The sequence below is a fragment of the Dermacentor andersoni genome, chromosome 6 (assembly GCF_023375885.2).
Source record: "Dermacentor andersoni chromosome 6, qqDerAnde1_hic_scaffold, whole genome shotgun sequence".
NCBI classification, from domain to species: domain Eukaryota; kingdom Metazoa; phylum Arthropoda; class Arachnida; order Ixodida; family Ixodidae; genus Dermacentor; species Dermacentor andersoni.
In genome coordinates, this window is record NC_092819.1 from 2,892,984 (window position 1) to 2,917,180 (window position 24,197).

Consider the following 24,197-nt stretch of genomic DNA (forward strand, 5'->3'; position numbering starts at 1 on the left):
CGCGCACAAATGTATGAGTCATCTGCAGATCACTTTAAAGGTACAGCACGCTTGACCCCGCGCGGCCATACAGAGAACGCACTTGCTGGTGGAGTTGAAGCCGTCCTCCACCCTTTCGCGCTGCCTCCCCGCTTGCCTCCATATATGGAGCGCGAGATCGCGCCGCGATCGTCAGTTCCCCTTGCCCCCGATCGCGATATGGGGAGTTGCTGTCGGAGCACAACGCTGATCCCCCTCCCCCCACCCATCGCCTCGCGAACTTTTGCGCGACGGAAGACGGCACGTTTGCGCTCCGCTTTCTTTGTTCGCGCGCGCCAGATTGAGCCGCGATCGTCAGTTTCCTTACCGTGCTTCCACTCGCGCACACAGTATGCGACGAGCGGCGACGGTGACATTGCCCTTGGGCTTTATACGGAACATCACGACAACGGCGCCGGCAAAATATGCGCTTGGGGTGCCCATATAATTCCTATCAGAATATTAGTAATAATAATGTTACCGTCATCATCATCATCATCTAGGCGCTGCAGGCCACGTTCAGTAGAAGGACGTTCTGGGAAACGCATCACTTCCAGCGAGCGCTAATGGTGGTGTTATTTTTTCAGTTTCGTTAACAAAAACATCTAATTTGGGAATTTCTTGTGACTCAACCGTTCGTACTCCGAATGCAGAAATTGCGAAACAAGGCTGCTTTTTAGCTACATTATCTCGAGCTAGGCATTCTCACTTGGCCCACAATTTTGTTGTCGTTGGCCATTAAGACTGAGCGGATGAAAAATGGAAATACTTTGGCACGCCCTACAGTTCTTTTTTTCGTCATTGCGCGTTCCCGTGAAGGATACCACTTTAGTTCTTCGCTCGTAGCATTGCGGTGAAGCACGAAACTGCCCGGGCGTCATCTCGCACATCGTCGCAAGTGCCGCAAGAACACAAGACAGTTCCTCCACTGATGCGGCGCATAATGTCCACGTGGCACGCTTCGCAGGCCCCGGCTGAAGCTCGGTGAACTGCGCAAAAGACTCCGACGCGTGCGTGGTTACACTGCCACAGAGTCCATTGACGCAGCTCTTGTAGCAGATCTTCCTGGAGAAGGAGTGTGAGAAAGGCATACTTGTTGTGTACGCTACGCTAGCCGCAATACCGCTCATACAAACTAACGTAAGATTATCGAACGTTCTTTCTCAGCGACGCGAGAAAAAAAAAAAACGTGTAATGTTCATTAATAAACTAAAACCATCTTTCAATGCTCTAAATTTGAAATGTCGCGAGTTTGCATGAAGATTAGTTATTTGTTTTGTAAGCTTAGTTGCGTTTGGCGGATTGTGTTGTCAAAAAAAGGTCGCTGCTATATAAATGTATCAAGTGCTTTTTGTTTGGTTCTTGTTTTCCCTGAATAATTCTGTTTAAGACTACAACTTCACCCGTATAGTGTAGCTGGAGATAAGGCGGTGGCCCGAAGCGGACAATATTTGCTTGAGAGATCAAAGGACTCAGTTTACTTATCAAACTAATTTCACGAATAACTTCTTGATTACACACTTTACGACTTCTTTTTTTGTATTAGAAAGTGGAAGGGAATCATCATAAAAGTGTCGTCCTGTGTTTCCACTTTCAATTGGCTACTTAGATTGAAATAACGGATGTAGAATTATTCGTTCAATTCAACTCGTTATGCACGCTACACTGGCTCCTCCTATAACTAACGATGAAGTTAGAAGGGCCTTGAAAGGCATGAAACGGGGAAAAGCGGCAGAAGAGGGACTACCAGTCGATTTAATCGAAGATGGTGGAGACATCATGCTTGAAAAAGTGGCGGCCCTTTATACGAACTGTCTATCGACTTCAAGTGTGCCAGAAAACTGGAAGAGTGCCAACATTATACTAATCCACAAAAAAAAGGAGACGTTGAAGAATTGAAAAATTATAGGCCCATTAGCTTAATTCCAATATTATATCGTAAGGAACTGCTTTATTCCAGTCGAGTTCATGCTACTACCACGAAGCTGTGCTGCTGGCGATGATATATACAGATGAAGATGACGTGCAATGGATGATGATATGTGGAGATGATGAAGTTGAAAGTCAGGCATCTATTGCGCTCAGACTAATTCCATCTCGCTGTGGAAGCGGCCGCCTGGCCGTGCGGAAGTATTATGATGTGCAACGAGTATAGCGTTTTAAGCGAGAGGCATGCACTATTTCTGCCCCATGGCAACGGGAATTGGACGGCGTTCTAAGGGGCGAGACGCGGTAATTGACAAGGTGATGTCTGCTCAATGGCCGTGTAAGGTCCAATAAAACGCGTGAGAAAATTTTCGCATAAGCCGGGAACGCGCATAGGAGTCCAAAGAAGAACTTCGTCCCCAGGATAAAAAGTCACAGCACGGTGGGTCGCGTCGTAACGAAACTTGCGAGCGTCCTGCAAGATGCCGGTGGTACGGCGGGCGAGGCGACGACAGTCCGCGAGGTCCGGCAGAAACTGTTCCGAGAAAGAAGCTTCTGGGGGCACAGGAGTCGAAAGGAAGGATACATCAAGGACGAAACTTGGTGAACGGCCATAGACGATGTGAAAAAAGGTGAAAAACCGGTGGTACATTGCGTAGCCGTGTTATAGGCAAATGTGACGAACGGCATGATTGCATCCCAGTTTGTGTGGTCGGGGCGGATGTACATCGCTATCATGTCGGAGAGGGTACGATGAAAGCGCTCCACCAAGTCGTTGGTCTGAGGATGGTAACTGAAAGTCGTACTGTGAATTGTGTTACAGTCGCGCAGAACTTTGATAACGATAGAAGAGAGGAAGACTCTGCCGCGGTCACCAAGGAGAATGCGCGGAGCGCCATGGTGTAAAAAATTTTTCTGTAGAAAGAAATCGGTAACGCGTCTAATTCTATTACTGGCTGCCTTGACAAGTACTCAACTACTTGTGCCGAATCCTTTACCAGGTAAGCGTCCTCTACTGGTAGAAGCTTCAGCCTTTCTAACAGAAACGCAGCTAAACACTTACGCCACGTATTGCCCTCCGACACAATTACTCTTGAAGGGCAGTTATCTTTATGGGTCTTGGCGCTGAGGAAGACCTCGAGAGTGCGCACTTTACTATTTCTGATGTCCGTAGCTAATTTTCACAGGTTCATTCTTTTGTACAGCTTCTTCGCTTCACATTTCTAATTATTGAGCGATACATTATGGTGGCAATGAAAAACAGAACCTAAGGCTTCCAACGCCTTCACCTTATATATCTCTCGTGGAAAGACGGCAAAGCCGCCTACTTTGTCCGATGGGAGTATGCAGTAGGCGTTTGTCTTCGAATAAGACGCCAGGGGAATTATTGCGGGGTGACCGGGCTCAAACTAGTCCCGTAGAAGAACGTCCACACCACTTGAAACGCACCGATGCATTTCACTCGCGGGAGCCCAACTGTACACTTTTCGCACCAGGGAAAGCTTTTCCGAAGCTGCGATCGGCGGCTTCACGGCAAACTTCGGCCCTGAAGCGAGAGAGTTCTTGAGGTCTTCCGGTAGCGTGACGTTTCCTTCGGTGAAAATTGTGCTCCCACGGCATTGTTTTTTCTTCGTTGGACGAGGAGGGCCATGTAGGTGAGACAGGGTACTCTGCCAGAGGAGCTCGGTCGTCTGGTTTGCGAGACGATTAAAAGTTCAGAAGGCCCGCGTCGCTCCATCTTCTCGCATCAAGCCGTGTGTTATAGCGTGAAGTCGCATATCACTGCGCAGCCAGTGCGCGTATGCCTTTTGTATGGATCACGTGATACGTTGCCTATATAAGTGCACTGTGAAATAAACGGTCACCCTTTTGCTTGTTGGAATGCTGCCTGTCTGCTTTATTGCACTGGCGACGAGGATGGGGTGTGTCCGCTTCCACTAGCTCAATACGGAAGCAGTATCATAGACGACCGGCGGTCGACAGCCACGGAAAGGAAAGCGGCGGCAGCCTTGGCCCGGAACGGATGAAATCGTCGGTAGCACAGCAACGAGTCAACGCAGTCATCGCGAGAGCGAACCGATAAGTACAGTCAATGTGAAGCGAAGAAGCTGTGCGACAACATGAACCTGTCAAAATTAGCTAGGGACATTAGAAATAGTAAAGTGCGCACTCTCGAGGTCTTCCTCAGCGCCAAGACCCATAAAGATAACTGCCTTTCAAGAGTTATTGTGTCGGAAGGCAATACGACTCAAAAGTGTTTAGCTGTGTTTCTGTTAGAAAGGCTGAAGCTTCTAACAGTAGGCGACCCTTACCTGGTAAAGGATTCTGCACAAGTAGTTGAATACTTGTCAAGGCAGCCAGTAATAGAATTAGAGGCCTCTTCTGTAGAGATGTTTAGCTCCGATCTTGAGCGACTTATTTTTAGCTCGTGCTGGCAGAACCATGTCTAGCAGTCTCGAGGGTAGCGGCGTTGTCAGTTTTTAGATTCGTTGACGACTTCCCAATTTTCGTAGATATTTTCGTAGACAACCTTCAGGCAGATTCTATCTCCCATTGAAGTGACCCACGAACTTTCGGTAGATTTCTCCATCAGGTTTTTAGACCTTAGATTGTTTTAGCAAGTAACCACGCCTGTTGGCAGTATGAACCTTCGGTTTATAGACCTCTGCTACATTTTAGTTCCTCCGACTAAGCTAGTTAAGCGCAGCATTGCTTACATGTGCCTGCTGAATGTTCTGAGAAGTCCTGTCCACATCGAGCTGCGGTGAGTTTTCTAAAGCAGATTGACCGACTAGAAGAGGCAGGCTACCCGCAACCTGTCCTAGTTTCCGTAGCGAAAACAATCCTGAAGAAGTCGCGAACTCGCGAACTGGACCAGGAGCCACCTCGCGAAAAAGAAAATGTAGCTGTCACACTGCACCACCACCACATGTCGCATAATTTGAAAAAGATTGCCAAGCGAGCTAACGTAAATGTCGTGCTTTCTGCCCCATGCAAGCTCTCTAAGCTCTGCTGAATGACCTAACCCTTCTTTCCACAAGCCACCGGCCTGTGTCACAAAACACGAAAACAAATATGTAGATCGTCAGACAGGAGTCGTTTATGAGATTCCTTTAGATTGTGGTAGAAAGGACGTGGGGTAAGCAGAGCAGTGCCTGAATAACAGGCTGAGGCAGTATGATAACAAGGTCAACATGAGGAGGGAGGGCCCCCTGGCAATTCATTGTAGAAATTGCAAATGTAAGCCAGACTTCTACGCCTGCGCTTTGGTTGCCAGAAGCCATGACAAATGGGTTCGATTAATAATTGAGACCAAAATGATCATTGAGGCATGGTGATAAGTGCGTATCCATTGTATTGCATCCAGTATCCAGTATTGCATCCATATCACTATCACGCAAAGAACTGCTTTACCTGAAGGCTAACGCGCACTGGGAAACTGTGATTGCTCTGCCTGTATAAAATAGTGGCGTTTTGTTCTGAATAAACATTGTTCAAAGCGGCGCCCTGTTTGTGTGTGTTCCTTCTTCGTCCACCGTCGTTATCGCGCCTTCACTTCAGATCGCGCATAGCGTACGCCGCAAGCATTTTTAAAAGTTACGGTTACATTAGCTGCAGTTGCCGGGAAGCGACAATTGTGTGGCCGGTCTGTATATAGTGCGGAGCGTCGTGGCTCTGTCAGTCAGTGCGCTGGTCGATACGATACACTATATATTGCAAAATGAAAACACGTATGCAGCTGCACTCAAATTTCGCATTAGTGTGTATCGTAATCGTCGGGGACTTTTTTCCGAGCCATGAATCGCTTTTTAATTTCTTAAAATCTGCTTCCTTGTCAGCCTTTGAGAGTTGACGTAGAACGAAGCTGCTGCCGACGTCACACAAGCACCACCGCCGCACGTCACACGCGCGTAAGTGCAGCACACATCCTCAATCTTCTAGGCCTAACGCAAGCGCTTTATTGACTAAATCAACGTTGAATTGTAGATTCCGTCAGAAAATGTGTAACGTATGATTTACAAGCTGCAGACATGATAGCTTTACATTGTTATTCCAATATACGATAAAACGTAAATATGTTACGCAGAAACTGAAAGGCCTCTCCTCTCTCAGCTACAGCTTGAGGTCCGTTTGAGTGGCCGCGGCCGCTAGGTGGCGGTACTATTAGCGCAGCATGTGTCATCACTTTTGTAGGCCCTCCGCCTAGCGCAAGTGCGTTATTGAACTAATTGAATTTCTGCAAGTAAAATGCGTCAGAAAATTTGTAACGTACGACTTACAACTAGGAGTTCGGAGAGAATTTCCGCTACTTCGGGTTGTTTATGAACATCTGTCAACCGGGCTTGGGAGGCAGGACAGCGCTGAGAACTTGCGTTGGGACCAGGGTTAACTATCACATCGCCGCTCAATAAAAGCTTGCGGGCTGCATTTAACAGAGCAGAATACAAAGAAATAAGACAACACCATGGTTACAGTCATGTGGGCGATGAAACAGCAGAATATATCGGTCATGAGAACGGATGCACCGAGAATTGGCAAGGAAACATACCTGCGTAATGAATAGACAGCTGATCAACATGGTGCCCGCTCCCTCTGAAGAAGGGAACTGCCAGGGACGCTTTTATAACCGTAGACTATATCGTCGTGGAACCTGGTCTGTCGATGATTGGCCAGTGAATTGGGACGTTAATCTTCACCAGCGAAGCATGCGGGATATGGACCGATGAAGCGAAGAGCAATCTGCCGTTGTTATCCGCAAGGAAGATAGGGTCGGCCACCCGTTGACCGCGCGGCACATGCATGACACGGCGAGGGAACGATGATAACGCCAAGCGCAGCGCGACGTCAGGGACATGCACAGCATTCTCAAACATGGAGGCAGCAAGGTAGCCGGCGAACTGCGTGATGAAGAGACAGCGGATCAGCATGGTGCCCGCACCGCTATTGCCTCACTCACGTTCAGATATGTTGAAGATTTTTTGGTTCTAATTGACAGAGACGGCTGCACCTACAAGGTGGACGAAATAATGGGTCTTTTCAGTGAGCTTGTTCAGGATTTGAGGTTCACCTTGGAGCAACCAAAACAGGATGAACTACAATACGTTGACCTTAGACTACGTATTTAGACGACCATGTCTGTTGGGAATACTTTCCCCGTTCTGCCAAGCCTCTGTTTAACTTCTTCTCAGGTCATTCCAAAGTAGTAAAAAATGCTATTTTCATCTCCGTACTTCGGGACACCCTGGTAAAAACATGTGGGCGTGCATTGGCTGATGCCTTCGCGCATTAGATAGTCAGGCTGGAGGATGCTGGGTATCCGGGTAACTTAATAACGGGCAGCTGTGAGAAGTTAAATGGATAAAAAACTCGAGGAGGCAGGAAGCCTAAGAAAAAAGCAGGAAGAAAAACGTGGTTGTTGTACCCTATGCACACCGCTTGTGTCATGGCCTGGAAAAGGTTGCAGGTCGTACGTGGTGCTGGTTGTCTTTTCGGCTGCTGGAAAATTGAGCGCTGTTTGTCCGGCAGTCGAAAGGCGAGAAAGTGGAGCAGAACGCAATTCTAATCTAAAATACAAAGTGAATAATGTTAATAATGTAGGCTGCACTACCAATGGGGTGTACTCTTTGCCGCTCAAGTGTGGGCGAGTGTACATAGGGTAAACCGGCCGGTGCATCAATGTAAGACTTAGGGAGCCTGAATTGTCCTTGAACATGAATGATTATGCGCATGTGTCTGTCCATTGCCGGCAACGTAAGTGTCACCCTCTGCTCAAAGAGACAACAATTTTGTTTTAGCATACTGATGCATCCACCAGATTAGTCGCGGAAGCAGCCCACATTGAGCGAAAGGGCACGTGGTGCATTAGCCATCTTTCCATCGCGCTTTCTCAGCAGGAATAAGCTTGCCTAGATAGATGGTAACAGATGCCCTGTATACACGTGGCCCGGTTGTGTGTTTCTCGATTGACCATGCGATCGCCTGTGTCGCTTATATGCCTAATGTGTGTTTCAGTAAACTTAGTTGTGAGTCAGCGCTTGTCCTGTGTCCTTTCACTCCGTCGTCGTTTTGTTCGCGCTGTTACCATTATGAATGTATACCAACTCGCCCAAATTTCCACTTTATTGCCACGCATATGTCTCAATATTTATCCTTTCATCGTAATATTTTTACAGTGATAGTACACATTACTAATCATTGTCATTATTGTAATACGTATATCTCTTACGAAATTCACAGGGAGTGATTCTAGACATTTTTACAACCGTGTTATATTTACATTTGCGATTCATTTCTAAATTTAATTGGCTATTCATTGACTATTCTTCGACACGTGCATGGCACTCTCTGGCCATATCTGGGTTTTTGCGCCACCAAAAAGAACGCATCAACATTTTACCTAAAGGCCTTTTCAAGCGAAGCTTGTATTGGCTGACAACTTTCGGTGGCTACGTAGCCGCGCAAAAATGACACAGTTGCTCCCAGAGCACAGCAGCTGAGGGAAAGCGCAATAATAGGGTGGTTTCACTGGTTGCGCGCTCACGCCACGCGCGCAACCAATCAGAGCCGTTTCGCCTCCGCCGGGGAGGGAAAGGGCAAGAAACCGTCTCGCGCGCGTTGCCCCAGCTTCGTTTGCGTCCAGATTATCCCCGGAAAAGGGTTGGGACGACCACTCGTTGTGCGTTCCCCGGAGAAACAGGCAGCCTTCGACGAACCGCGGCGCGAGCTCGCCCGTCAAAGCGTTCGCCGGCGGCGCTCCGATCTAGCCGTTAGAGCCGCCGGAGCCCAGGCAATCCGACAACAACGCGAAGATCCCGAGCTAAGGGAGTGGGAGGCAGGAGAAATCCGGCACCGTTACTTAATAGGTCAGGCGCACGCACGACAAGCCTCGCTACCCCCATTTGCCGGTAGTGGAAGGGCTGTTAATTTTTTCCCCTGTAACGGGCAACGCCTAATGAAGATGTCAAAGCCAATACAGTAGGAACATTGGCACGTAACGCCGCACGAGTCCTCTACGTAAATCACCGAACACCGCATAATTTATCGCGCCAGGTTAATTATGAAGTCATGCCTGTTAATTGTTCCATAATTTTGCGTAAGAGCTAAGCAAACGCAAAGATGATCACTAGGGTGATAATTCCGGCTCGCGACGCAGAGCGCGATTCGCGATTCACGAATGAGGAAAAGAATGCAGTGCCATGGCGACGTCGGTCGGTCATTTAATACATATAGTTTGTGGGTTACGAAACATGACGACTGCTTCCTGGTAGGCGGGCTCTCATGTCTGGGGTTGTTCACTTTGGAATAAACGTGATATATGAAGTAATTATAATGAAATACTCCGCGGTCAAAGTTGATGAATGCAAGCTACAGTACGTTTAATCTCTTAGGGTTTCATATCTATGACGAGTGGAGCGATTGCGCGGGACGAGTGGACGACGAGTGCTCGCGGCGACGTGGCACGCGAGCGTAGCGCGTGCCGGGATTTGATTGCGGACAGAAGGAGCTCGGACCTGGCAGAACATGTTCCTGCGGGGGTGATCGATGCGGCTGCCTCTCGGCGCCTGCCTGTTCACGGACACAGCCGGGTCAGTTCACGCACGAGCGGGCCGATTTACGCTCGAGCCGCCCATCGCCGCAAGCCGCACCGCACGCTTGCGGTCGCGCGAAAAATTGCACGTATCCAGCACTTGCGCACAAATTACCATTTACACTGTGTGCACAGTGTATACCTTACATATTGTAAACCGAAATTAGTGCATAAGTGTTTGATACGTGCAATCTTTCGCGCGACCGCAAGCGTGCGGTGCGGCTTGCGGCGATGGGCGGCTCGAGCGTAAATCGGCCCTAACAGTCCGCTCGGGCAGCCGTCCGGGAACCATCGGCTCCGGCGGCCGATGGTCCACCCTGTTAGTAACAATAAAATTCAAACAGCGCTAGACGACAGGACCAGAAAGAGGAGGAGACAAACACGGCGCTGAACTTACAACTGTTTGGCAAATAAGGTCTAAGTTTGGCAAATAAGGTTAAGGACGCAGAGCACTTTTTGCTTGAAATTTTCTTCTCGGCAAAAACACATAAGCCCAGCATTCCTTTTCGAGCAATAGTCTCTGAACGCCTAACTTGGCAATTAGTGGTATCATCTTACCTCAATAAGCATTTGTCAGCACTTTCCGTGGCTGACCCGTTTGTCGTGCCTAACTCGGAGGCAGTTGTAATGTTTCTCTTGAAGGAGAACCCGGGTTCGTGCTTTGGTTTTAGCATAGATGTGGTCGATTTATTCTATTCTCTTCCCCATAATCAACTTCTGCAATGTGTTCAGAATTGCATCTCAGACCAAAACGATGAGTGAGCATTCCAAAATAAGTGTGGCATTTCGAGTGGGTGTTTCATGGAACTTTTATCCTTTTATTTAGAGCATACCTATGTAATGTGGGAAGATAAAGTTTTCAAGCAAAAGTCGGGGGTGTGTATTGGTGCCAAAATTGCCCCAATACTTAGTAACATTTTTCTAAGTTATGTTGACAGGAAAGTAGAGAAGAACTTAAATGGAAGGTATATTCGAATTTTTCGATACGTGGATGATTTCCTAATTTTAGTTAGGTCTAAGGGTGCTGAATGTGTGCCTGATTTACTCGATGTTTTTTCCAAGCATGGTTCTGGACTGAGCTTCACACATGAGATCCCACAGAGGAACGTCCTGCAGTTCTTAGATCTGGATTGGACCTTTTTGTCTAACCATGTATGCTGGCGATACGCTCCCAGGAGTGAAAAACCTCTTGTAAACTACGCGTCTTGTCACTCTAAGCTTGTTAAATTCGGAATTGTAACAGGATCTATTGGTATGGCTGTCAAAAAATGTGTACTCATCAAATGTCCAGTAGCCTGATGGTCCAAGCCCGGAGATGCAGAGAGGCTGGTTTTCCAGATTCTATAATTGTGACTGGTGCTAATAAGATTATAAAAGCGCTGAAATGTTCGGAACAGCAAAAAGAAAATGTTGTGGGGAAAAAAGTTGTAGTCATGCCTTATGAGCACGCGTTGTCACATCGTTTTAAGAGGGTAGGGGCCAAGTATGGTGTGAGGGTCGTTTTTTCTGCTCCGATGAAGCTGGGTAAATTAGGGGCAGCGGTTCAGAGGAAGCAGGAAGCCTTCAAACGGAATGCGGCATGCAAAGTAAATTATGTCAATAAGTACATCAGCTGCAAGAAGGGCGCTGTCTACCAAATTCCTTTATCTTGTGGCCAAACTTACATAGGCCAGACAGGCCGTTGCATCAATATTAGACTAATGGAGCATGCCAATTCATTGGACAGAAAAGACACTAACCTGGCAAAGCACTGCAGTTCTTGTAGATGCGTACCTTTCTTTGACAACACACAATTGTTATTTTTTCATAGTGACAAGACTACCAGATAAGTCGCTGAAGCTTTTCATATCATCAGAAAATTTAATAGTTGCGTAAGCAAAACATCTTTAATCTTGTCAGCTAAAGAAATGACATTGCTGCATAAAGGGTAGATTGCAAGGCAGGTACTTCGCGTGCGTATGTTGGCTGTCCGGAATTTGTATCTGATCTTCGATGTATGACCGGGCGCATGCGTGCCCAGCTTTTGTACGTATAAATTCACTTCTTACTTCAAATAAATCAGTTGTAAGTTCAGCGCCGTGTTTGTCTCCTCCTCTTTCTGGTCCTGTCGTCTAGCGCTGTTTGAATTTTATTGTTACCATGGAACACCAACTCGCCCAATCCGCTGCCCTTGTGCACCCTGCTGGCCGTGCCTGCGGTCCCACCCTGAAGCCTACCGCCTGCAGCCACACAGCGCTGCAGCTCGCGCGGATGCCAGCCGTGCTGACGGCCCTTGCCGGGGCCAGCGGAACTCGCCGCCAAGGTCAAGCACCGCGACTCCTGAACGGCGGGCGTCTCTTCCTTGCCTGGTGACTGGGCGCGGCAGCTTCACCTGCCATCACAACCGCGGTCGTTCAGCCAACCGCGAAACCTCGCCGTGGTATTACGGGTAGGTGAGTTGCCGGCGGAGTGACAACGGACGCCTGAAGCTAACGAACTCTACTTGGCAGCCACGGATCATTAGAGACGCGTCGCAAAGGCACTTTTAAGTTTGTCTAGGTGTTCTGGTGTATTGTGTGCTGACAACTGCCATTCGCACCCTACTGTACTACGGCAGATAAACGCAATGTTGGGTCGCCACGTCTCCCTCACTGCGTGCTGAGCCTCTCTGCCGACGACCCCGTTGCTATCACATATCTAAGCACATCACTAGGCAATGCCATCTTGCAGCTTTGTTCTTGGGTCCATAGTGCACCGCGAACAGCGCACCTTCACGCGCACGCACATTTGAAACCATTCTGTACTTCTCAGTCTTCCATTTTTCTGCACCCATTGGCTGGCATTGACATTGTATTTATCGTCGTCATTATGTAACCGGTTACTCTAACGAGCTCAGCTTGTCGTCATGTCCTCTGTAGAATACACTCATCGTACCTTCACGCCACCCATCCTCATTGTTTGATTCACTTGCTCGATGGAGTTTCTCAGCTCTTTGGACGCAGCTGTTTCATCACCTGCACTGCAATCGGGTCATGCTGCCGTGTCCCTGAGGGCTTTTCCTTCCGCTTTTCTTCACAGCGGAATTTTCCCTTATCCCTTATAGCCGTTCGTGGGTGTTTAGTTGGGATTCCTTGTGCGCTTATACGGTTCAAGCAGATTTTTGGTGCGCCTTTGTCTCTTTTGCGAATGTCATGCACCCAATGTTCACTTGTACACTAATATTTTTCTTGCTGGAGCTCAACCACCACCCACTTCTTTTTTCAGCACTTGTTCCGTCTATGGAGTACTTCTTTACCGCGTAATCCCGACATTTGGGTTCTCGATCATCCCTAGACGCCAGCTTATGCTCTCCTACAGCTTGCTTTATTTCGTTGTTTCATCACTTTCGTGATCTCCTCTTTACACTCAAAATGTTCTTCAAGCCGTGCTTGTCTCAACTCCTACAGCGAGCTGTCTACAAGCTCCTTATCATCTGAACTCCTTTATTTTATTCTCTATTCCTTCCTGCCCTGCGTCGGCATCTCTCCCAAGCTTTAGGCCTTCAAGGTTATCCGCCCAAGCTATATTTTCCTCGTTGCTCTGTCGTCATTTGGCATAGCTATTCATAAACCCTTTCTGAAACTAGGGCATAGTGGTAAGCGGCTACCTGTTTCCGCATTGTCTCGTTACCTCCCCGTGGCTATACTATCAGCGGTTCCGAGCAGCGCCGCCAGAGCGAATGGCGCCCCTTGTGCACCCCTCCTCCCTCAGCTGCTCAAACAGGCAAGACAAACTCCGGGGGAGGGCGCACTTAATTCCTAGAAAGCAACCTGCGCGACGATTCATTCAATGCGATGCAAGGCGCCTTTGTTTTCGTTCCTTCTTCGTTCATATTATTAGTTGTGTCGCATGGTTTCGTGCCTTCCCTGCTTTTTTCGTTCACAGCCTTGAGGCATTATTTCAACTAGAAGCATTAAGTAACTCAGTAAATTTGCAATCTTAAAATGCAAACGCATTGGCGAAAATACATTCTCAGGATATTTTGCATAGGTTGTGGCTTGCTATCTCAATGAAACAATTTTGGATAATGCATAAATAAAGTTTTTTTCCGAGACAGACGTCGCCACGCGTGTGACATTTGCATATTGTTATATTGTTTCCTGGGTTATGAGCAAGCAGTCAGTCATCTCGATGAATTTCTGGAGCAAACACACACACTTTGCAGAGACTACATTGCCGTGAGAAAAAATGGGAAATCGGTCACTTTGCCCTCGTCTGCTACCACTAGTTGAGCGTGGCACCATGTAACGCTCGTTATATATGCGCACTTTGCCTTCTAGCATGAGCTTGCTACGGTGGTGTATTAGGAATATTATCGATGCAACCCATCTGTGGTGTCAATAGTGGCGAACCTGGATATTAGAATGCAGTGCAAGACACAATCCTCATCGCTTTTGCTCTGGACAGCGCGGAGTGTATATATATATATATATATATATATATATATATATATATATATATATATATATATATATATAATGACACAAGGCAGAAACATATTTAAGCAACGCGCGCAGGTTCATGCACCCCTTAAGAGGACTACGGCGTATTGGAGAAAAAGAAGACGAAATGATGGCACGTGTTTTCGCCGCACGCACTTGCATCGTAGATGGCCGTTGTCAGCGTCTACAAGAAGAAGAGGTGAAGCGACGCTCGAGAGAGAAGGAGAAGGCATTCTTGATCTCCTCTTCAGAACGCGGCAGTCCTTTTTATTTACCCCCAGGGCACAAGTTAGCCCACAATAAATAGTTGTTTCTGGACTCCCTTAATTGTTCGTTACAATTCTGGTGGAGGCGCTGGGTAATGACTTTCAGCCCAATTCGAGTTGGAGAAAGCAGCCCGGAACCACGCCATCTCAGACCCAACGAGTTCACGCCTGTCCACCGGCGCACGAGCCGTCGCCTACGTGGTGAGCCGCCTGAGTTTCCTCTTTTGCCGGAGCAAACTATAATAGCAGCAGCAGACAATCCTGAAATGACATCCCAGACAGCCTCAACCCGCATCGTCGTCGATCAGCCGCGGACGCCGGAGCCTTTTCACGGCGATACCTTCGAAGACGCCGAGGACTGGTTGGAAGGCTTTGAGCGCGTCGCTGACTACAATGGATGGGACGAAAACCGGAGGCTCCGCAACGTTTACTTCGCGTTGCAAGACTGTGCGCGAACGTGGTTTGAAAACCACGAAGCTGTCCTCCGGTCGTGGGATGACTTCCGACGGGAGCTGTTGGCCACGTATCCGAGCACAGACCGCCGGGAAAAAGCTGAAGCCGCTTTGCAAGCAAGAAGCCAACGAAACAACGAAAGCGTGGCAATGTATATCGAAGATATGTCCCGCTTATTCCGCCGGGCCGATCCGAGCATGAGCGAGGACAAGAAGCTTCGGCACCTGATGCGCGGTGTGAAGCAGGAGCTTTTTGCCGGTTTGGTTCGGAGCCCTCCACGCACCGTCACCGAATTCCGCTCCGAGGCGACAACTATGGAAAGGACTCTTCAACAGCGTGCGAGACTCTACAACCGCGAGATGAACGTCGCCTCCATGGATGCGATGTCGGCAATGTTCGGGAACAGCGGCGAGGTCTTACGAGAACTCATAAGATCTGTGGTTCGAGAAGAGCTCCAGAGACAACAGCTGAACAACGGCCCCACAGCGGTCTCTTCTTTAGCAGAAGTGGTTCGCGAAGAAGTGAGACAAGCAGTACGCGAACAGCACCCGCCAGCAGAGCCGCAAGCGTCGTCACCGGTACGGCCGACGGTATCGTACGCCGAGGTACTCAGAGGATCTCCAGGACGTACTTTCATAGCGGCAACTGCGCATGTACCCGAACCTCGGTTCTTGCCGTCTCCGCCGGAGACGAGATTCCGGAAGGCCGACATATGGCGCACTCCCGATAGAATCCCACTGTGCTACCACTGCGGCGAAGCTGGTCATCTCTACAGGATGTGCGAATACCGCAGAGCGGGACTTCGGGGGTTTTCCGTAAATGCTCCTTGCCCAAGAAACGGTGAACGCCCTTTCGAGATCCAGGAGTATTTGTCAACGCGCCAAAGCCCGCAGACTTCACAGCAACATCAACCTCGGTCAACAGTGCCGCTGAGGTATCGATCACCGAGCCCGCGTCCATCCTCAAGCTCTCCAAGGCGACGCCCCCGAAGCCCACGTCGGGAAAACTAATACCGGCGACCTGTGGAGGTGAGGCCGCTGTCGACGCAAGAACAGAGCCTCCAGCGCTGAACGACGGACGCGAGAGCAGTTGCGGAAAAAGTGACGTTGCTTCAGATTTATGTGTGTTTATAGACGGCTGCGAAATTACTGCTTTAGTAGACACAGGCGCAGACCATTCCGTTATGAGTAAAGTGCTTGCCAGAAGACTGAAAAAAGTGCTGACTCCTTGGAGGGGACCGCAAATTCGAACCGCCGGAGGACACCTTATCAACCCGGTGGGCAGGTGCACTTCTAGAATCGGAATACGCGGCTTTACATACGTCGGCAGTTTCATTGTCCTGTCAGAATGTTGAAGGGATTTAATTATTGGAATGGACTTTTTGCAGGCGAATGGTGCAGTTATCAACTTGCAGGAATCCTGTGTGTCGTTCTCCACGAAGCACGCCATCGCGACATTCGAGTGTGAAGAACAATTTGATGCTCTTCAGATTATAGACGACGACGTCACGATACCCCCAAGATCCAGCATAGCTGTCGCCGTAAGAAGCACCGTATTCAGCGACTATGAAGGAATAGCAGACAGTAACACTGGGCTCCTCGTAAAAGGGATCTGTATGGCAAGGGGTCTGGTTCAGCTGCGTGACGGGTGCTCGAATGTCTTCCTGACTAATTTTGGAAATGAAGTCCAGCATGTTGCGAAGGGAACTGTCATTGCCCAACCTAATGCTTATGATCAGATTACGGATTTGAGCCCTTCCGATGCTGCACTACTGGATTCTGACAACGTAAACTCCATACTCGCATCTGTCAACATCGAAGCAGCACTATCACCGAGCCAGAAGCAGCAAATAGAAAACTTTGTACGAGAATTCGCCTCGTGTTTCTCAACGACATCGAAAGTCCAGAGAACATCCATCACCAAACACCGTATCATTGTCGACGAAGCTGTGAGGCCTATTTGCCAGCATCCCTACCGAGTGTCACCGAAGGAGAGAGAGATCATAAACAAACAAGTCGAAGAAATGCTTAGAGACGACGTAATTCAACTATCGACCAGCCCGTGGGCTTCGCCTGTGGTGTTGGTAAAGAAAAAGGATCAGGCCTTGCGCTTCTGCGTTGATTATCGGAAGCTAAACGTCGTCACAAAGCGGGATGTCTATCCCCTTCCGAGGATCGATGACAACCTCGATAGACTACGTGATGCGAAATTCTTTGCCTCTCTCTACCTCAAAAGCGGATACTGGCAAATAGAAGTGGACGAACGAGATCGTGAGAAGACAGCATTCGTCACACCTGACGGACTATACGAATTTAAGGTACTTCCGTTCAGCCTCTGTTCCGCACCTGCCACCTTTCAGCGGATGATGGACACTGTGCTCTCCGGGTTAAAGTGGCAGTCCTGTCTGGTTTACCTTGACGACGTCGTGATTTTTTCTACCACCTTTGTTCAGCATGTGGAACGACTAAGGACTGTGCTCAAAACTATTAGTTCAGCAGGGCTGACGATAAAGCCACAAAAATGTCACTTCGGCTTCCATGAGCTCCTTTTGCTCGGCCATGTGATTAGCTCCGAAGGCATCCGTCCTGACCCTGAGAGGACCGCAGCAGTAGAAAATTTTCCTAGACCAACTGATAAAAAGGCCGTTAGGCGATTCCTAGGACTTTGTGCCTACTACAGGCGTTTCGTCAAAAATTTTTCAAAGATTGCCGAGCCATTAACGCGATTAACGAAAGAAGATATGCCTTTCGTCTGGCAAAGTGAACAAGAAGATGCATTCAATGAGCTACGACGGCGACTTCAAAACCACCCGGTCCTTGCGCACTTTGATGAGGAAGCGGTAACAGACATCCACACAGACGCCAGCAATTTAGGACTCGGTGCCGTCCTCGTTCAATGGCAAAACGGAGAGGAAAGAGTGATTGCATACGCCAGCCGCACTCTTTCGAGGGCTGAAATCAACTATTCAGCCACCGAAAAAGAATGCCTCGCAGTAATATGGGCCGTAGGAAAATTCCGGCCATACTTATACGGTAGACCGTTCCGAGCAATCAGCGACCATCACTCATTGTGCTGGCTTGCAAACCTGAAAGATCCTTCTGGACGACTTGCTAGATGGAGTCTGAGGCTGCAGGAATACGACATAACGGTCGTGTACAAGTCAGGTCGCAAGCACAGTGACGCGGATTGTTTATCACGTGCGCCGGTCGAATCTGCTCCTGTGAAAGATGGACACGACTTTCCGTTGCTTGGAGCCGTGACCACATCTGAGATGGCCGAACACCAACAGTCTGACGCTGAGTTGCTCTCTACTCATCAGGCACCTCGAGGGACACCCCGTCCATGTTCCGCGAGTTTTCTGCCCGGGATTGTCATCGTATGTGATGAGAAATGGTGTCTTGTACAAAAGAAATTTTGAGCACAGCACAGAGAAATTTCTACTCGTCGTTCCTTCAGCTTTGCGATCCGAAATCTAGGAAGCCTGTCACGATGACCCATCAGCAGGACACCTCGGAGTGAGCAGAACGTTCGCCCGAATTTATGCTAAGTACTACTGGCCAAAGCTATTGACTTCAGTACAGCATTATGTACGAACATGTCGGGATTGCCAAAGGCGCAAAACGCCTCCATTTAAACCCGCAGGCCTCCTTCAACCAATAGAACCCCCAGGAGCGCCGTTCGAACAAGTAGGAATGTACTTGCTCTGTCCCTTTCCGACATCGTCTTCAGGGAAACGATGGATTGTAGTGGCCACGGATTACCTAACCCGATATGCCGAGACATCCTTTCTCATCAGTGCAACGGCTGTCGAAGTGGCTGAATTCTTTGTGACCAAGATAGTATTACGACACGGTGCCCCTGCAATTATTATCACGGACCGAGGAACTTCGTTCACAGCCGATTTGACGCAATCCATTATGAAACTGACTCATACCAGCCACAGGAAAACAACTGCCTATCACCCTCAAACAAATGGGCTAACCGAGGGATTGAACAGGACGCTGACCGATATGTTGTCAATTTACGTAGACTTAGAGCACCGTACATGGGACAAGATACTGCCCTATGCAACATTCGCCTACAATACCGCATTGCAGGAGACCACTCAGGTAACGCCATTCCAGCTTGTTTTTGGTCGAACAGTTACCACACCCTTGGATGCAATGCTCCCTGTCAGCGACAGTACAGAACAGAACCCTGACACCAGCGACTTTACAGAGAGGGCCGAAGAAGCACGTCAGCTGGCGCGACATCGCATTCAACAAAGGCAGCGCATCGACGCGGACCGATACCACCTGCGGCGAAGGGAAGTCGAGTATGCCCCAGGCGACAGAGTATGGGTGTGGACTCCCGTGCGGACGCGCGGCCTGTCCGAAAAGCTCTTGCGCCGTTATTTCGGCCCTTACCGAGTACTTCGCCGCATCAGTCCCCTGAACTACGAAGTTACGCCAGAAGGACAAGTGAGCTCATCACGATGCCGGCGTCGCACGGAAACTGTACATGTGGTCAGACTGAAGCCATATTATGACAGGCAGTGAATGTTCGACCAAACATCTATTCTGTGCCATATACCACTTTAGTATGAACAACAGCTTGTGAACAATTTAGTCGCTGTACGCATCGGGACGATGCGTTTTGGAGGGGGGATAATGACACAAGGCAGAAACATATTTAAACAACGCGCGCAGGTTCATGCACCCCTCAAGAGGACAACGGCGTATTGGAGAAAAAGAAGACGAAATGATGGCACGTGTTTTCGCCGCACGCACTTGCATCGTAGATGGCCGTTGTCAGCGTCTACAAGAAGAAGAGGTGAAGCGACGCTCGAGAGAGAAGAAGAAGGCATTCTTGATCTCCTCTTCAGAACGCGGCAGTCCTTTTTATTTACCCCCAGGCCACAAGTTAGCCCACAATAAATAGTTGTTTCTGGACTCCCTTAATTGTTCGTTACAATATATATATATATATATATATATATATATATATATATATATATATATATATATATGCATGCAGAAGAGGCAGGGACGTCGGTTCGAGCACGGGCATCCTATTCTGCCATGCCGAACAGGGACAGCAAATGTGCACAATCAACCAGTGCCGTAGCCAGAAATTTCGTTTGGAGTGGGGGGGGGGGGGGGGCTAAATTTGCAGCTCGGCCTCTTCCTTATAGAAATTGTCGAGAGATCAAATGCATTAAACATTATTATTACCTACGTTGCCATTGACAAAGATGCTGCAAACGAATTCTTGAACGCTACGCACTGTCAAGACAAGTAAAATATGTACTTTGTCATAAAAGAATATACTCGTATGTCTCAAAAATTGTGCCCGAAATAACTGATATCAATATTTCTATGTTTTCTGTATATTTGACAAGTAAAGCAAATATCACACGAATTTTAGAACTGTATCACTTTCAAACCAGCAAGACAGTGCATGCCGCTACAATGAAAAAAATACAAAGGCCATGAAATGAACAAGTTGGGGACTAGTAATGTAATAATACTTATTAATAAAATAAAATTAATATTTTAATAAATTTTTAATAAGTGCATGGCTGGGGTAGTTGGAGAAGTATGGGAGAGGCCTTTGCCCTGCAGTGGGCGTAACCAGGCTGATGATGACGATTTTAATAAAACTTTGTTAGCCTGTCTGCCTTTCTCTCATTTGCAGCACTTTCTCTCTCTCTCTCTCTCTCTCGCTCTGTGTGTGTCATTCAAGAACCTTGTTTATATTTTTGTACATATGCAACGACCAGGGAAAAATCACAATGACGCTGCCCTTTGCTAGAATGTATTGCGCAGGAGCAGCTGTCACCGGTCGTGTATTTTAATTGCTCCCAAAATATAGTCGCAACAGAGAGCACATATAAAGAGCAAGAGTTCTGCAAAATATACAAGGGAGAATCAAATTAAACAGCCAATGCGAATGTATGACAAACGGGGCACTTTATTTAAATGTAGTCTCCATGAGCATTTACACATTTGTGCCATTGACTCAACGAGTCGCGTGATTCCCGTCTCATACAACTCCTTGGGTTGCTACTTCAAAAAGTCTGTAGCTGATTCTTTCACGTTATCGTCCGACACGAATCTGGTTCCCTTGAGCTGTTTTTTTCAAATGCTTCAAAATGTGGAACTCGCAAGGCGACAGGTCTGGGCTGTATGCCGGATGTTGCAGTGTATCCCACTGAACTTTGCCAGTTTTGTATTAACCACATCAGCGATGCGGGGACGGGCATTCTCGTGGAGCAAGATGACCCCATTCCTCAATTTTCCACGTCGTTTGTACTTGATTGCGACACGCAGCCGATCCGACGTTCCACAATATCGCAAACAATTGATAGTCTCTCTAGGTTTAGCAAAATCGCTCAATAATGGCCCCTGACGATCGAAAAAAACGTCAACACCTTTCCAGCAGTAATGACGACCTTTACTTTACTTGGGGCTGCGAATTCAAATGTTTCCACTGTAAGCTTTTCCGTCGTGTTTCAGGCTCATAATAGTGGCACCATTATTCGTCCCCCGTCACAAGTGCAGACGAAAATTCCTCACCCTCATCGTGATACCGAATTAGATGAGTCAAGGCAGCATCGAACCTCTCCGTCTTCTGGCGGCGGTTCAAAATCTTGGGCATCCATTGCGCGCACAAGAGTTGAAAGTCGAGATATTCATGAATTATGGTGTGACCCGAACTGTGATTGATGTCCACATGCCCTGCCAATTCGTTGGTGCTTATCCTCCGTTCTTGTCTAACCAGCCTTTGCCATTGTGTTGGGGGTGATTGCACGGTGGCTTTCGCCCGGTCTTGGATCGTCTTTGCAACTTTCACGTCCTTCTTTGAACCGTTTGCCCCAACGCTTCATCGTGGCCATTGAAATGCAATGTTCAACGTACACGGCAGCCATACGGCGACTCATTTCTTTTTGGGAAACGTCTTCATCTGTAAAAAACCTCACGCACAACGCTGTTTAACTTTTGGAGTGTCCATTATGCCACACAACCATGTTCAACCCAGTGTATGCGAGAATTAAAGAACCTTGATCCTAACACCTGCGTGTCACTTTTGTAAATGAGAGATGCCTCTGTGCCACGTTAATGCCTCGCATATAATGAACCGAACCATTATTGCGCAGGGTGGGTTGGCTCACATTCATTTGACTCGCCTTCGTAGATTAGAAATGCGAAGATACAATGGAATGTACAAATGCCAAGATACAGATGCTAAAGGGCAAAAATGTGACACTGGAAACAAAGTTCACTGCACATATACACAAAACATCGCAACAGGATATTTAAATATACGTATACGCAATAAATCTACGTATCTAAGAAAAAGCCACTATATATGATGCGTCAAACAAGGCAAATAAACATGTTCCACAACCACAGATTCAGAGATCACAGCCCCCCCCCCCCCTCCCTCCACTTCCCTTGATGTATCGCGCGCAACGGAAGGCGGCGCGCTTTCTCGTGGCTTTTCTCCCTTGCGCACACACGACTGAGCCACCATCGTCGGTTCACCTATGCCCCCACCTCTTACGCTTTCACTCGCACATACAGCATGCGGCGCGCGGTCACGATGTTACCGCCTCTGGACTTGGAACATGAGGGCGACGGCAGGAATGCGCCTGGAATGTCCATATAACTCCAATCGCAGTAACATAATAAGAGCATCCGGCAACTGAATCGTCCCGTGGCCCATTACTTGCCGCAAAACAAGTAATAAAATTGAACTTTCACCCTGCGACAATTCGGTGCGCCGCGACAGTCTTTCTTTTTATTTTGTGGCGCGGGGGGCGCCAAAATGAAATAGCGCAAAGGAAAGCATGTTGGCTACAATCGAATGCCTACTTTGGGCACCTAGTGTGGCTACTGAAGGAATATTGAAGAAAAGGTTAGATGCATGGTCCGCAGACAACCGTACGCTACTGCTCGGTATCCTACACCGGCGAGACAAAATTTTGCCGGGAGGTTGCGCTCAAGTGAACGCGTTGCAATCCGTTGAGTACCCGTAGTGATGGCGGCGAGCGACCATGCATTGTTTATTTTTCTCGTCTGCTAGTCAGAAAGCGTACAAAACTCTGCCAGGCGAAAAGCCACTCGGTCAGAGAAAAACAAACGCGCATTAAAGTGCGCTGCGCGGTGGTCGATACAGCCCGAGAAAAACGCATGTGCTCTGGCTGGTTCGGCAGCCCCCAAGTAGCAAGAACAAAAAAAAAAAAAAATAGAGAGAAGGGGCTCAATGCAACCTCGTGAATAGAAGTCCAAGTAAAAAAAATAAGAACGTAGTTACATTTGCTGGCTTTAGTATCTTGACATGGATGCTTTTGCGCAGGATAAAAAAAAATGTTGATATTCTTTTCTCTGCATGACGGCACAAATGAACCACCACAACGCTTCGTCTCATCGGAACTCGCTGCGTGCTTTGTCAACTTGTCTGATAGCGTGTTGATTTCGCTTCTCTCGTTGTATGGTGCGATGTACGTCTTCAGAAAAGTCAACGCACCTTTGGCCTCAAATGCTTATAACAACATTAAACCCACGTCATTTTGGCATTGAAAATCTAAAGCACGACTTTGGAAATGTCAATGCACCTTTCGCATCAAAAGTTCATGAGAACTTTATACCCATAAAGTTTCAGAATTGAAATCCAAACGCTCCCCAGATTCCGCGGCCTCCGCAAGATGCCGCGACGAGCCCACTCACCATCCAAAAGCCTTTGAAACTTCGTGCTCGGATGGAGCTCCTTGCGTAACGATATGCGACTCCCGGTGCATGGGCGTACCGCGAAATCCAGCCCGATTTCGCAATATTCGCGCTAAAATGTCGTTTAGAGCATGAAAAGGACATTCTAGACAACATCAAGCATGATTTCCGGCCTCGGGGATTGTTTTGGTCAGCGGTGCATAACAGCAGCACGAAAAAATTTCTGGGAGGGAGGGGGGCGTCTGAAGCCCCATAAGACCCCCCCCCCCCCCCCCCTGTTTACGCCCCTGCAATTAACCGAGCAGGGTGTCGAGCACGAGTCCACAAAACCACGTTCATTCTCCACCGCTCGCAGTATGCTTGGGCATGTATGAAGAATTCTGAGTGCAGCAGTTAGGGAACTCTTCAGTAAGTCTCATGAGTGTTCCCACGTGACTGCGACGAATTCCGCAGGCGTACAAATCCTTACTTGTCAATGACTATTTGCGACACAGGCAGTTGTGGAAGAGTCAGCTACTCCATCAACTTGTTTGCCACATGATGAAACTTGAAGAAATACAAGATACGGTGATTGACCACACATTCGTTGAAAAGCTGCCTGCCACTTTGCTTTTTCTCGAGTTAGACTCACCTTCAACATATCGCCTTTGCTGATTGCTCGGCGCAAACGTTATGGTCTGCATTACGCGAACCTACTTCGGTGTTACGAAGAAGTCGGCTGGAGCAACTACTCAGCGAACAAAGTGTAGCAGTCCCGAAACTTGTTAACGCCATA

The 24,197-nt window shown here is 48.2% G+C and overlaps 1 long non-coding RNA gene across 1 annotated transcript; it reads right to left on the bottom strand.

The window, feature by feature from the left end:
- Nucleotides 1-526: 526 nt before the first annotated feature.
- On the bottom strand, nt 527-6,531 carry LOC129382188 (uncharacterized). Its single transcript, XR_008610271.1, has 3 exons — nt 6,494-6,531; nt 6,225-6,367; nt 527-1,083 (listed from the first exon to the last, which is right to left on the bottom strand). It is a non-coding gene; the product is annotated as an uncharacterized lncRNA (long non-coding RNA).
- Between the last annotated feature and the right edge of the window lie 17,666 nt (nt 6,532-24,197).